This window comes from Heterodontus francisci, chromosome 7 (genome assembly GCF_036365525.1).
Source record: "Heterodontus francisci isolate sHetFra1 chromosome 7, sHetFra1.hap1, whole genome shotgun sequence".
NCBI lineage: Eukaryota > Metazoa > Chordata > Chondrichthyes > Heterodontiformes > Heterodontidae > Heterodontus > Heterodontus francisci.
The window spans coordinates 112,599,939-112,615,209 of record NC_090377.1 but is presented as its reverse complement, the minus strand read 5'-3'; the positions used below and the strand labels follow the sequence as shown (position 1 = coordinate 112,615,209).

Here is a 15,271-nt window from a genome sequence, read left to right as displayed (position 1 = left end):
TACAAGCATCAGCTCCAGTCTCATTGCCATTTCTTTGTGGTATGTTTGGGTTCTAACTCAGAATGCTATTTTTTTTTACTACAATTGTTCACTAGCCACAACACAGTGTTTGTATACGGTACATTGTGGCACTGAATTTTATTATAATTGATCTGCAAAGAACTACATGATTAAGTGCTCGGTGGATGGCCTATGTTATATCAGAAAAAAAAACTCAAACTGCTAACTTTGCTTTTAATCATGAAGGTATGGATGGAAGACAAGAAAAAATTATACTGAGAATATGATCAAACAAGGTACAGTAGCAGCATGGTCATCTGGTGAAAGCACAAGCAGCTGCAAGTGAGAACAGTACTGAGTTGCACTCTCTGCAAGTACAGTATTGCAGGTCCCAATATTTGGCATGCAAAAACAAATTCAAGGAAAAGTAAACCTCTAGAAAATATTTTGAATATGAAGTACTTATCTCCTAGATGTGTTCCATGCAGTACTTCTTCTTAAATGTAACATCCATGGAAAATGAAACTTGAAGGGCTGTTTCAATAAACCCAGAATTCATTATCTGATATCAAGAGGATGCACTCCAGTATGTCAGCCCTAGGGTTCCCTGTGGAGTGCATCCACGACCCAGCAATGATTTCTGGGTACTTGGTCTGTTTCAAGACCAGAGGGTGCTTTTAAACACACAAAGGTATATTAAACTCAGTCCCTGCTCAATTTAAGGCTGAAGCACTCAAAAAGGATGTGGAGATATTCCAAATTCAACTGGTAGTAAAGGGCTTAATAACAGATTAGGAGACAAAAATGTTTGTGAATATTATGGAATATTGAACAACACGAATAACAGTAGTGAAGAAATAAAGTTTCCCTCATTCCAATCTTATTATTTTCTCATTTTGTGAAGGCCTTGATTGCAAATTTGTAACATGTTGCAAGATTTGAAATTATTGCTCTGCATCAATCTACAAACCATTACACAGAATTTCTTCCCCTGAAGTTTCACTGCAGCATCACATTCTTTAAAGTGCAGCTATTTGTTTTTATTTTTTAAATTTAGAATTTCTAAATTTGTATAACAAATCCAAGCATTGGTTACATCTATATGACTGCAACTGTGTTTCACTATCCTTCCTCACCCTTCTTGGCCTGCCTGTAGCTTTTTAACAGTTTAGCACACCACCAAGATCGTTCCTCTATTGCCCAATCATGTAGCAGTGCACTAATCTTGTTCCACTCTTACCTATCCAGTCCCAGGAAGAGAATGTCTTGTTTCTTTTCCCACCCTCGCACCATTATCTCTGGAGATCCCCAAGGATCTGTCCTTAGTCAGGGAGAAGGATGGAATCGGTGGAAAGGATATGGAGACTGTGACAGAGGACCAAAGACAATAATTTCTGTCTTCCCAACATTTTAGCTGGAGAAAACTGCATCTATCCAAGACTGGATGTCAAACAAGCAGGATGGCAACATAAACAGTGGAGGAATTGAAAGGGATACAGCTGGGTGTCATCAGCATATATGTGGAAGCTGTGTCTGCAAACGATGTAGTCAAGGAAGAGGCAGGGGAGAACAATGGATAGATGCTTGGGGTAATGGCAGAAGAGAAGCCATTGTTGGAGATGCTCTGCCTGTGGCTGGATAGGCAAGAGCTGAACCAAGTGAGGACTGTCCCACAGGTTAGTCAATGGAGGAGAGGTGTTGACCATGTCAAAGGCTGCAGAGACAGAAGATGCTCTTTCAGTGTTGCTATGACAAGGGTGCAAACTTGACTGGAGAGATTTAGATATGTAGTTGCAGAAAAGATGGGCATGGATTAGGGGGGCAACAACACATTTAAGAATTTGAGAGAAATGGGAGGTTGGAGATGGGGGAGTCGGGGGTCAAGAATAGAAGCGTCAAAGTTTTTTTTTTTAAAAAGTGTTGAGGGCAGTTTTGAGAGCGAGGAGAACAGTACTGAAGAGAGGGAACAATTTAGGATCTCAGCTCACATGGGAGCAAGGGAGGCAAGTTGAGGGAGCAAGGAAGAAAGGTTGAGTGATCAACAGTTTCATAGAAATGGGTCAAGAGTGCAGGAAGTGGGTCTGGTGGACAAGAGGGGTTGAGGGGAGGAGATAGGAGAGCAAGTAAAGAAAGGACGAGGGCAGGAGAGAGCTTGGGGGTGGGGGGGGAAGAAAGAGATTTGGCCAGGCGGACAAGGGCCAGGAGCAGCAGAACTGATGGATTTCTTTTCTAATGAGATTGAAACTATGAGCTACTCGCACTTTTTGGGAGGAAAGAGGGATTTTAAGATAGCAATTTTCACTGGAGAAAAAAAATTTAGGCTTAAAGGCCTGCATGAAAAAAAAACCCGACCCGAGCCCGACAGAACCACATCGAACCCGAGCCCGACCAGAGTCCTTCCATTTTTTCCCACACCCAACCATCAGTTAACTTACCTTCCGTTCTTCACTTTGTTGCTGATCTGCACAAGCTTAAAATAACTGTAACAAAACCACCTTTCTAGTCCAAAAATTAAATTAACATTGGAGTCACTTACTTGCGATAGAACGTGTCCAACCTGGCCCGACCCGAGCCCGAATGTCAGACCCGGAAGTGCGACCCAAGCCAAACCCAACACGTCGTCAGGTCCCGTCGGGTTCAGGTTGGGTAGCAGGCCTTTAGTTGGGTTATCTTGCTCTCCGGGATGATTCTAGAGGAGTGGACTGTTCTGGTAGAGCAGACAAGGCCTGTAATGCTTGATGCAGTTAAGCCAGATCTGGTGATGAATACCTTAACTGGTTTTGCACTAGGATTCCAATCTAGTTCCAGGATTTAAAAAGACAGTAATGAACCTTCGGTGCCCTTCAGCTTTCCTGTGAAACATCTTTGGAATATTTAAAGCAACTATTCATTTCATTCTGCTAAAGACATGCACAGCAAATTTTCCCACATGATAACAAATGTAACCTGTGATTTCGTTGGCAAGCTACATTCATTCCTACGAGTCAGAAGCTTGGAGGCATACATAGAGCCACATTTAACTCCCTCCGCCTGCTGTAAACGGAGTGGTAGCAGCCAGCAAATCTATGTATTGTCCCGAAATGGCCAGCCAGAAAGCCCACGTTTCAGATGGGAGGCTACTTATGCTCTGCAAATTAGGGTCCTATGATTAGGTATATAGGATCCCTCAATTTCAAAGCAGAAACAAAATAAGCAAACATGGTGCATGCTCCACCCATTTGAAGTAAGCTGCCTAATTAGTATTCTATAAAGGGACCACTGGGGACCACAAGGCAATCTAGGATGTTAGCTCTTTATCCCTCCATAGATGCTGTCTGACCTGCTGAGTGTTCACTGTAGTGATTTTAGATCAGGAAATTTAAAAAAAAACAATTTTAGAATCATGCAGCTGCAGCATTCTCAGCTGGCATTTAAAATTGGCAATTCTAGCTTTTATATTTGAAGTACATTTTTCAAATCAATGCCAGTCCACTTATTAATAGTTACTATACAGTTGGTTTTCTATAGGGGAAAACGTAAGAAAAGCATAATACATAATCCAGGAGACAATGTATTGCATGTTTTTGAAAATGGTTTATCAAATACAAAGTTTAAAACAAATATTAAACAAAGAAGCGAGCAGAATATTCAACACAATTAAAACACACAAATAACTGATTTCTACCGTGCCCAGAAGGCTCCTATTAACCAAACGGTCAGCACCAGATACTAACAGTTAATTATTTCTAATGCTGAACCCATCATTTCCAAAAAGTGAGCAATGTCAGTCTGCTGGCTGGTGGGAATTCCTTCCAATTAGAGTTGCGCCCCTACTCTAATACTTTAAAGCATTATCCCAAAGAAAGCATCAAGATTGCAACTTATTCTCCTCCCTCCGAACAGTGTGAAAACTGGTCAATAGCTACCAAAAAATAAATCAGAGTCCCATCATGATACTGTATATTTTATATAGAATGTTAAAATCAGCTAGTATCCTTTATGCTGCAGTACATAACATTAGCTGGAAAACCATGCTTTATACTCTTGGCACATAACCATAAGTAAATCAACATTGCTCTTTGAAATCCTTCAATGATAAAACGAATTTAAACAGCAGAATGTGATTTCAGGTCAAATGTTCACAAACCACAAAAGCTTCATTCTTGCAGTTTTTGACAAACTGTATCCCTCTATTGAATTATAGTTTTGTAACTTCCTGCCTCATATCTATTCAGAACAGGAGTGTCAAAACTATGGTCTGTGTGCCACACACAGCCCGTGAAGTCTATTTGTACTTACATATTTCTTATTTGCTGATTTGACCTGTTTATACTTAATGATCTGGACATTTAAATATTGCTGTTCTTAATGCGGTTGCCTCATTATTGGCTGAATCCCAAATCAAAATATCAAGATGCGCTAGAATGTACAGCTTGACATATATGCAAATTAACGAGGACAGTTTATACACAGCCCACAACACTCCACAATATGCACCCAAGAGGCCCACAAAGGCAATAAAACATTTACATGGTTAAAAAATATCAAGTATAATGACCACATAAGACAGATACAGAAGGTTCAGAGACAATGAAAAAAATCATATCCTACACATTTGTATGAAATAGTCTATTTCTAAAAACACAATATATGTTTTATTTAAATAGTTACGATGTTTAAAATAGGACTTTATCAGTTAGGAAATAAAATAAGCCATGTAGCAATGGCACTGACTTTAAATGGGAATATCATTTATTGGCTCACTACTGGGACCATTAATTCAATTATGCTTCACAATAAACACTCCAACAGTAATGCAAACTATTAGCAGGTACTACAAGCACCATTTATTAAAAAATTATTTCATCTTTAGGTCCACTCCTCCCTACCATCCCCCCGCCTCCCCAATAGCAGACACTGATCTGCTCAAAATAACACACTAGAATCAAAGAACCCTCTACCTTTTCCACTCCAGAAAAGAATTTCATTGGGGGACATGCAAGCCACACTCTAAAAGTTCTGTGGTGCAGAATGATGTTCTGTACAACCATAAACACCAAATCAACACTACATAACCATGTAGAAATCAACTGTTACACGCAGCTCAGCTGAAGGTTCAAATTCTAGGTTATCAGAGTCAACATGGTTCTGTAAAAGGGAAATCATGTTTAACCAATTAATAGGAGTTCTTTGAAGTAGTAACAGGTGCTGTGGATAATGGGGAAAATCAGTGGACGTACTGCACTTAGATTTCCAGAAGGCATTTGATAAGGTGTCACATCAAAAGTTATTGCGAAAAATAAAAGCTCATGATATAGGGGGTAACATATTGGCATAGATAAAAGATTGGCTAGCTAACAGGAAACAAAGAGTAGACATAAATGGGTCATTTTCTGGTTAGCAAGATGAAACAAGTGGTGTGCTGCAGGGATCAGTGCTGCGGCCTCAACTTTTTACAATTTATATAAATGACTTGGGTGAAGGGACCGAAGGTATGGTTGCTAAATTTGCTGATGACACAAAGACAGGTAGGAAAGTAAACTGTGAAGAGGACATAAGGAGGCTACAAAGGGATATAGATAGGTTAAGGTGAGTGGGCAAAGGTCTGGCAAATGGAGTATAATCTGGGAAAATGTGAAATTGTCCATTTTGGTAGGAACAACAAAAATGAAGCACATTATCTAAATGGTGTCCTAGTACATGAATCGCAAAAGGTTAGTATGCATGTTCAGCAAGTAATTAGGAAAGCTAATAGAATGTTGTCATGTACTGCGAGGCGAATTGAATACAAAAGTAGGGAGGTTATGCTTCAGTTATACAAGGCATTAGTGAGACCACATCTGGAGTACTGTGTACAGTATTGGTCTCCTTATTTATGAAAGGATGCAAATGTATAGAAGCAGTTCAGAGAAGGTTTACTAGACTAATATCTGGAATGGGTGGGTTGTCTTATGAGGAAAGGTTAGACAGGCTAAGCTTGTATCCGCTGGAGTTTAGAAGAGTAAGAGGCGACTTAAATTGAAATATTTAAGATCCTGAGGGGTCTTGACAGAGTGGATGTGGAAAGGAGGTTTCCCCTTGTGGGAGAATCTAGAACTGGGGGCACTATTAAAAATAAGGGGTCGCCCATTAAAGACAGATTAGGGGAAATTTCTCTGAGGGTCGTGAGTCTTTGGAACTCTTGCTCAAAAGGCAGTGGAAGCAGAGTCTTCAAATATTTTTTAAGGCAGACGTAGACAGATTCTTGATGAGCAAGGGGGTGAAAGTTGTCAGGGTAGGTGGGAATGTGGAGTCGAGGTTAAATCAGATCAGCCATGATCTTATTGAATGGCGGAGCAGGCTTGAAGGGCCAAGTGGCCTACTCCTAATTCATATGTTCGTATGTACACCTCTGCCTGTGACAGAAATTCAGACATTACAATGGAAACAACAGGTCGGATGATGATGAATGCGAACATTCAAAGGCACTGATGCAGTACCAAGTAAAACTGTCAGGTCTGTATTACAGGCATATGATGCACAGAACACTCACAAATAATAAAAATATCTGGAAATATTATCACCTCAACCTACTCACAGATTGCTCTGGACTAAGGAATTCTCTACTGCTAAAGCAGCCAATGCTTCAGTGTAAAATGGAATGACTTGAATAGAGTCCAGGAGGTATTTGCTGTAAGATGACAAGTACCCTCATACCACCTCTACAATCATATTAATAAAAACTGTAATGGCTACTGCTAAGCAAAGACCTGAAATCTTAGATTAAAATTCAGCCATTTCTGACAACAATGTACACTCAACTTGATGAAAATGGTAGCAATGCAATACTGTACAATTGCTTCAATTACACGCAAACAAATACAAAAATTGTTCAGATCAGTTATAATAAAACTGAATTTGCATTAAAGGCCTGGTTCAACAGAAACTTTAATACCATTCTATTTTTCTTTTTAACTTTTGGACAAGTAAAACACTGCAGAATTGAACTTTCCCTTTTATATAAAAAAATTGTCCTTGAAAATCATGAATGATTATAACTTTCCAAACAAGTTAAGAAAATTAAGGCTTTACTAATTTGGAGACCAATGTACTTTACACTGTGCATCACTGAATGTAGAATAACAGTCACAATCCCTTTGCAGTGTCATGGAATCAAATGCAACCTTTTACTTCTTCTACACAGAAATCTTCCAAAAAGACAAGTTTTGTGTGTGTCACACGAGGTTTTATTTCTGTACTGAAATCTTAGAATTCTGTGTGTTTTAAAAAACTGCAAAAAGGATTTTCAGTGGACATGGCCATCTGCAAATAGCTGAAATTTTTGGATGTTGACTTTGTATACAAGAATAGGAAAGCAAGCAGTTTCAAGGAAGTCAGCCAGGGGTTCTTGACCTCTTCAGAGCAACACTTTGAATGACAGGGGAGACACTGTCTGGTCATGTGATCAGCTCAGAAAGGTTTACTTTCACTTTGGACCCTTTCAAAAACCAGTGAGTGAGACAGGGAGCAGGCATTTTAAATTCAGATTCTGACCTTCCACCAAAGTGGAAGACCCAGAAAAAGACCTCTCGCTGTAAAGAAAACTTGCACCTCTTAAAAAGAAACCATGTATTTGAAAGGTGGCAGATTCCAATCTTCTCCTGTCTCTGAAGAATTCCTGCATCCAGTGTGGTTCGGGAAATCTTGGAGCCCGAAGAAAGCTTCTACTGCTGTGTTGCTGCGGCGAGTCCTAAGCAGACCTGTTGCTACACCCCTGCTGAAAGACCTATGTGACGCCTGCTGTAGCCGAATTGCCCTGAACGTCTACCCAACACAAACTGTTTATCAAACTCACCTGGAGAGACTTCAAGTGACATCTGACTATTCGAATCTGGGACACCTCACCCAACCAAAGAATTTCCCACCAGAACTTGACAAACTGAATTATTTTATTATTCCTTTTATTGGTATGAAACAGCTGTAAACCAGAATCCTTTTTTTCCTCCGGTTAACCATTTTTAAAAAAATATATGGTGTGTGTGCATAAAGGCTAGGGAAATAAAGAGTTTTTTATATATATATATGGATTTATCTCATTAGTGGTCAAGAGTTTTTTTTTTCAAATAAATAGTTAATGTTGTTATTATTTAAAGAAACCTGGTTGGTGTGCTTTATTCTGGGGGACAAATAGAGTTTTAATTGGCTATTCTTCGGTACATGGGAAAATTCATTGATATGCTGTGACCCGTGGAGAAGTGGGACTGAATTAACAGTGCATTTCTTCAGCCTTGATTATAATATATGATTATAGGGCCAGTCACATTGCGTTGTTCTAGCATACTCCTAGCAGCAAGTGGTACTTGTGGAAATGCTGGGACATGCTGGGACAAGATCACCTGCCTGACCTCTTGCCATGTGAGTAACAAGTGCTACAGCATGTGATACAGAAAGACCTCAAAAAGAAAACATGAGGAAAATATTACAACTTGTGAATGGTTAATATACTTGCACAAAAAAAAATGAATAAACACTGCTCCGCTGCCTCAAAATAATGCAGGAGATCTACAGATTGCATGCTCAAATTCATTCATATAGCCCTTTATCCACTAAAATAAAATCTCCACATTTTGCACAGGAGTGATAACGTTGTAAAAAAGTGCAGTGTGTTTGGTAAATACAGCTAACCATGCTCATACTGCCAGATTTGCATATGCATTCCTGAGCATGTGCTAATTGTGTACTTTTGCTGCTTGGTTCCATTATCAGTCAGGACCGTTTCAAAAGAGGATTATCTCCATTCTATAAACTATCCGCACTTCATGAGTTTATGAAAGGTTTATAGATTTGAAACCTAATAATTATGATGAAAAAGTGTGTTTGGTTCAAGATAATAGCTATATTTTTACAGTACAAGTATAACTGAAAATCCTTTTCATAAGCTAATCATCTTCAGATGCCACCTAATGGCAGTGCAGGGCACAAACATAATAAAGCGGTGACAATTAATTAAGGCCCAGTTAGACATCCTGCCAGCAATATCAATCACTATGTTTTGCCCCCAAATAAAACAGTTGTGGCTCTAGTCATACTAAATTTCATATCTAACAAAGTACAGAATATTTAAATGCTCAAGTTTAATATAAAAAGGAAGTTAATATATAGATAGGCTGAGTGAGTGGGCAAAAATCTGGCAGATGGAGTTTGTGATAAAATGTGAAGTTGTTCACTTTGGCAGGAAGAATAAAAAAGCAGAGTATTACTTAAACAGAGAACGACTACAGAACTCCGAGGTGCAGAGGGATCGAGATGTTCGAGTGTATGAGTTACAAAAAGATAGTATACAGGTGCTGCAAGTAATAAAGAAGGCTAATGGAATGCTACCTTTAATAAAAGAATTGAAAATAAAAGGATGTTATGCTTCAGTTATACAGGGCATTCGTGAGACGACATCTCGAATACTGCGTGCAGTTTTGGTCTCCTTATTTAAGGAAGGATGTGAATCCGTTGGAGGCGGTTCAGAGGAGGTTTTTATTTATTTTTATTTAGAGATACAGCACTGAAACAGGCCCTTCGGCCCACTGAGTTTGTGCCGCCCATCAACCACCCATTTATACTAATCCTACACTAATCCCATATTCCTACCACATCCCCACCTGTCCCTATATTCGACTAACACCTACCTATACTAGGGGCAATTTATAATGGCCAATTTACCTATCAACCTGCAAGTCTTTGGCTGTGGGAGGAAACCAGAGCACCTGGCGAAAACCCACGCGGTCACAGGGAGAACTTGCAAACTCCACACAGGCAGTACCCAGAATTGAACCCGGGTCGCTGGAGCTGTGAGGCTGCGGTGCTAACCACTGCTACACCCATTTATTAGAGTGATAACTGGAATGAGCTGGTTGTCTTATGAGGAAAGGTTGGACAGACTGGGCTTGTTTTCACTGGAACTTAGAAAAGTGAGGGGAGACTTGACTGAAGTATACAAGATCCTGAACGACCTTGACAAAGTGGATGTGGAAAGGATGTTTCCTCTTGTGGGGGAGTCCAGAACTAGGGGGCACTGTTTTCAAATTAATGATCGTCCTTTTCGGACAGAAATGAGGAGAAATCTTTTCTCTGAGGGTTGTGCAACTTTGGAACACACTGCCTCAGAAAGTGGTGGAGGCAGGCTCATTGAATAATTTCAAGGCGGGGATAGATTGATTCCCTTGCCTAACCAGAAATTAAGGTTATCAGGGGTAGATGGGAGTGTGGAATTCGAGACACAAACAGACCAGCCATGATCTTACTGAATGGCAAAGCAGGCTAGAGAGGCCGAATGGCCTACTTCTGTTCCTAGTTCGTGTGTTTATATTAATTAGTCCACAATCAATTTTGTTAGTCAGAAGCTTTACATTTTTACCCAAAATTCTGCTTGGTTAAAAAAAAAAATTGTCCGTTAAACTTGAGGTAGAAATTCGGGCAAGCCTATTTCAATGGCACGTGGAGGGATGCACAGCACATTCCCCATGTCTGAATAGTGAAGCTCAAGGCACCCCAGATATCGGGCCTCAGGCCTCATTTCAAATGGAGCTAGTGTGGTACAAGCAGCCAGCTGGTGAAGAGAAAACAAGATCGGAGGCCCTCAGGTGAGTATAGACGGTGGTTAGGAGATAGGAAGTAATTGGTGGGGAGAGGGGGAGGAGTGGCAGCCCATGGTATTTAAATGTGGTGACAGCGGGAGCATTCTTGCTTTCCCTAGCTCTACATTCAGGTAAGTAAATTTTAACAACTTTTCTTTTTGGTAATGGGCAGTCCCAAGGTTTGGTTTTTCTGAGCAAATCAATCATGTATAGGGGTCCTTAAACAGGCTTCAGGCCCTTTGCATATGTGAATAAGGGATCCAATGCAGATTTCAGGCAGGGGCCCTGAACGTCTATTTTTTTTTCCTTTCCCAATATGGCAGGCAGTGTACTTCAGGTATGCAGTTCCCGCCCACTATATTGAGCGCTTCATTGACTTGCTAGTGCCTGCAAAACTGGCAGTGACAGTTAAATTTATAGGCCATGAACTGCTTCATCACTTACTGAAAACAGCTTCCTTCCCACCAGACTCTTTTTGATGTTTACAACTGAATCTCTCACTGCCCTCTCAACCTATGAAAATAGCAATATACTATGGTCAAATGAAAAATAGAAATATTTCAAACCCCATCTATTTTGGCCAACATGAAAAAAGCCACATGAAGCATTCCCAAGCTAGGTAGAATAAGTGCTGTGGAGATGCTTCGCCTCCAACTGGAAGGAGAAAACAAAAATAAATTAACACACCCTCAGAAGGCCTTGTATGTCTCCAACAGAAATCACAAAATCTCTCTAGTGAAAGCTGGGAATGAGAAGAGAAAATAAAAACAAGAAAAGCCCTAACTTCATGGCAAGAACCAAGCAGCTGGACCACTATAGTACTGCTTCAACACAAACACTTCTATAAGTCCTCAAGTATTTCACATCATTGTACTGAACGATTTCAAACAATACACCACAAATTAGAATTAATATCCACAATGCTCAATTTCTGAAGAGTTTTAGCACCATTCACAATTCTAACTATAAATCGTAAGTGACAAATCCCATTAGTTAAATCCCCATGGTATACTTTAGAAAAATGGGGTGGAGTGAAGCTCAGCGAAATACACATCTATAATTTTTCATGAATTTACTAAAAGAATCCATTGTGTCTCTCAAGTGCCAATGTTCAATATGTGAATTACAGCTCAGAAGTACCTCCAACACATGTATTCAATGGGGCAGTTCCAACACAACAATTTCTTCACATCTCTTACAAATCCAACCAACCAGTGCCATGTCTTACCTTTTGATTGCTTCACCCTTAACCCCTCAGTTTATAACTGTTAGCCTCAATGTCTACTCTTGTAACGCTTTACAATTACATCCACTGCCGAAACAGTCAAATGAAGGGCAAAATAGACTACTTGACTCAACGTTACCAACTAGCAACACCCATGCATAGTTCTGAAAATGGCAAAATGTGCATTAAATCTACACTGAAAAAATAAACAAGAATTTGTTTTGCAATAAATGTTGGAATTATCTGAATTTATACTATGCGCTCAAAAATTCTTAAAGCACACAGCTCGAGAGGTAACAAATACACAGTAATCTTTTGTGAAATCTACAACTACTGGAATCAGCTACAAACATCCAGTAGAATGGAACCTCCTACCACCACTGAAATGTTTATTACAGTCCGCAGGGGAATTTATGCTTCTTCACCCACCTCCCTATTTCCTCCTCTCTCATGAAAGCATTAGCACTTAGCTAGGCTACAAGAGGCCATTATTTGTTTGCCACATTTACTTACTTTCAATGCTGAATGAATGAATATAATGCCAAAAAAGTCAGAGCAGGCACGCAAGCTCAAGAGTTTTAAATTTATCAGATATTGCATTTTAAAGATTTTTGGAGTTTCTCAATTCTTCAGCCTAGAACCATAGAAAAAATACAGCATAGAAGGAGGCCATTCAGCCCATCGCAGCTGCGCCAACCGAATAAACTATCGGCCCAAACTAATCCCACCTTCCAGCACCTGGCCCATAGCCCTGCAGGTTACAGGACCTCAGGTACATGTCCAAGTAGAGGCCTGCTACCCGACCCGAACCCGACGACACGTGTTGGGTTCAGGTCGGGTCGGACACACACGGTAAGTGCTCTACTGGTAAGTTTAAAACATTTTTTTAATACTTACCTGAGCTGGGAGTCCGGGATGAAACTGAGTCTGCACAGTGAGCAAGTGACGTCACTATGACGTCTCATGCATGCGCTGCAGCTTCTTGCAGGTTCGATGTCAGGAACGTAAGTAAAGGGATGGTCGGGTTGGGCTCAGGTCGGGCCAACTAGTGGCAGGTTCGGATCGGGTCGAGCTCGGGGCCCGCTGTGGTTCGGTCGGGTTCAGTCGGGTTCTTTTTCCCGACCTAAAGCAGGCCTCTATGTCCAAGTACCTTTTAAAAGAATTGAGGGTCCTGCCTTCACCACCATTCCTGGCAGTGAATTCCAGACATCCACCACCTTTTGGGTGAAAAAATTTCCCATGTCCCCTCTAATCCTTCTACCAATCATCTTAAATCTGTGCCCCCTAGTAACTGACCTCCGCGCCAGGGGAAACAGGTCCTTCCTGTCCACTCTATCTAGGTGCCTCATAATCTTGTATACCTCAATCAACCCTTCAGCATCCTTAGTTCCAGGGAAAACAACCATAGCCTATCCAATCTTTCCTCATAGCTGCAGCCTTCAAGCCCTGGCAACATTCTTGTAAATCACCTCTCTATTCTGTCCAGAACAATTATGTCCTTTCTGTAATATGGTGACCAGAACTGCATGCAATACTCCAGGTGTAACCTAACCAACGCTCTATACAGTTCCAGCATCACATTCCTGCTTTCGTACTCTATACCTCGGCCAATAAAGGAAAGCAATCCATATGCCTTCTTCACCACTCTATCCACCAGTCCTGCCACCTTCAGGGACCTGCGGACATGCACTCCAAGGTCTCTCACTTCTTCTACCCCTCTCAGTATCCTCCCATTTATTGTATATTCCCTTGCTTTATTTGTCCTCCCCAAATGCAATACCTCACACTGCTCTGGATTGAATTCCATTTGCCACTTTTCCACCCACTCAACCAAAACATTGATATCATTCTGGAGTCCACGGCTTTCCTCTTCACTCTTAACTACGTGGCCAATTTTTGTGTCATCAGCAAATTTCCCAATCATGCCACCCACATTTAAGTCCAAATCATTAATATATACCACAAACAGCAAGGGACCCAACACTAAGCCCTGCGGACCACCACTGGAAACAGCTTTCCATTCACAAAAACATCCGTCGACTACTACCCATTGTTTCCTGTCACTGAGCCAATTCTGGATCCAACCTGCCACCTTCCCCTGTATCCCATGGTCTCTTTCATTTTACTGACCTGTGTGCCATGCGGGACCTTGTCAAATGCCTTACTAAAATCCAGGTAAACCACATCCAGTGCACTACCCTCATCAATCCTCCTGGTCCCTTTCCTAAAAAACTCAATCAAATTAGCAAGACATGACCTTCCCCTAACAAATCCATGCTGACTATGCTGATTAATCCATGCCTTTCTAAGTGACAGTTTATCCTGTCCCTCAGAATAGATTCTAATAATTTACCCACCACCGAGGTCAGACTGACTGGCCTATAATTACCTGGCTTAATCCTCACACCCTTTTTCAACAATGGTACAACATTCGCAGACCTCCAATCATCTGGTACCTCGCCTGTATCTAGTGAGGATTTGAAGAGGATACTCAGCACATCGACTATTTCCTCCCTGGCTTCCCTTAACAACCTGGGATGCAATCTATCCGGTCCTGGCAATTTATCTACTTTCAGGGATCTCAGACCCTCAAGCACTTCCTCTATTATGTTTATCGTACTTCACACTCCTCTTTAATTACAACGTCTGCATCATCCCTCTCCTTTGTGAAGACAGAGATAAAGTACCCATTAAGAACCCTGCCCACATCTTCTGCATCCACACACAAGTTCCCTTGTACATTTCTGATAGGCCCTACCCTTTCCTTAGTTATCCTCTTGCTCTTAATGTACTGATTAAACATCTTCGGGTTTTCCTTGATTTTACCGGCCAATAATTTTTCATTTACTCTCTGCTTTTCTAATTTCCTTTTTTGCTTCACCCCTGCACTTTCTATACTCCTCTAGGCTTTCTGAAGTATTGAGATAGTTGTGATAGTCATAAACTTATTTTTTGCTTTAACTTACCCTGTAAGCTTCTAGATAACCAGGGGGCTCTAGATTTGGCAGTACCACCCCTAATCTTTGTGGGGACATGCCTACACTGTGCCTGTAGTATCTCACTCTTGAATGCCTCCCACTAGTTTGCCACTGATTTACCTTAAAGTAGCTGTATCCAGTTCACTTTAGCCAGGCCACCTCTCACAGTTTCGTAAAATTTGCCTTCCCCCAATTCAGAACCTTTGCTTCAGCTTTATCTTTGTCCTTTTCCATGATTATGCTAAAACAAACGGTATTATGGCCACCATCTCCAAAATGGTCACCCACTTACTTCATCTTCATCCACTTGCCCAGCTCCATTACCGAAGACTAAATCTCGAATTCTGCATCCTCTCGTTGGGCTCGTTACGTGCTGGCTAAAAAAGTTCTCTAATGCAGTTCAAGAATTTTGTCCCCTCTGTGCCCTTCACACTGTTTGTATCCCAGTTGATATTGGGGTAGTTGAAATCCCCAACTATTAC

At 40.8% G+C, this 15,271-nt stretch overlaps 1 protein-coding gene across 9 annotated transcripts in view; it reads right to left on the bottom strand.

Moving 5' to 3' along the window:
• The window catches only part of hdac4 (histone deacetylase 4), a 595,905-nt gene that overhangs the window by 537,365 nt on the left and 43,269 nt on the right, over nt 1–15,271 (bottom strand). The gene's annotated exons all lie outside the window — the stretch shown is intronic.